The sequence below is a fragment of the Crocodylus porosus genome, unplaced genomic scaffold, assembly GCF_001723895.1.
Source record: "Crocodylus porosus isolate Cpor-Errol unplaced genomic scaffold, CroPor_comp1, whole genome shotgun sequence".
In the NCBI taxonomy this organism is placed as follows: Eukaryota; Metazoa; Chordata; order Crocodylia; family Crocodylidae; genus Crocodylus; species Crocodylus porosus.
Genome location: NW_017728951.1, coordinates 38,175,759 through 38,176,640, shown reverse-complemented (window position 1 = coordinate 38,176,640; position 882 = coordinate 38,175,759).

Here is an 882-nt window from a genome sequence, read left to right as displayed (position 1 = left end):
CGCGCTGCTGCCCGGGGCGGGCGCTGGACGCCGGGGCAGCGGGGCCTGGGCAAGGCGGCCGCCGGGGTTTGAAGCAGGTCGCTGGGCCTAGCGCCTCTCGCGGGCGATGGAGGGGAGGTGGGCTTCGCTGCTGTCCTGCCTCGCGCCTCTGAGCCCGCCCTGCGAGGCCGTGCGTGCGGCTCGGGAGCCCGGCTTGGCACCAGAGGCGGAGGGTCAGGGCCAGGTGGGATAATGAGACCTGCTTTGCTTGGGAAGGCAGCTTTTCGAGCCCCTCACTTGTTCCCATTTCCAAATCCATCAGTTGTTCTCCTCGTTGCGAAGGGGCAGGTTACCCTTCCTTTCCTAAAGTTAATCACTCCTGAAGAGGCCGTGGCTGCGGTGGGAGAGCTGCGGGGCGCCCACCGCAGCCGGGCAGAGCGCCCCTAGAGGAACGCGGCTGACTCGGGAGACGTGGGACACCTCGGGGCCAGTGGTTCTAGGTTGTGAAAGGAACAACCTCAAAAGGAGCCATCTTGGGAAATCTCAAGCGGGAGTAACTGTGCCGGGTCCTGGCTGTAGGGGATGCGTCCTATAGCCAGGCTGTGACAGAGCGGCCCCTAAGGGCAAGGGGCTGGATAGACACCATGGCAGCTGTGACTGATGGGGGCAATCCCTGGCAATTGTAACATGTGGCTGCTAGAGGGAGGCAGATGTGGAACAGCAGGAAACGTGGGTGACTGTTTATCAAACGTGTTTCTGACACTTTCCCTTCAGTAAGACCCACTTCCTCCCAAAACATTGTGTAAGCTCCGTACTGCACTCGTTGAGCAGCTAGAGAGCAGCCCCTACCAGCCAGGCAAGATGCTCTGGGCTTGCGATGCCAGGAGGGTATTTCTGGGTGAT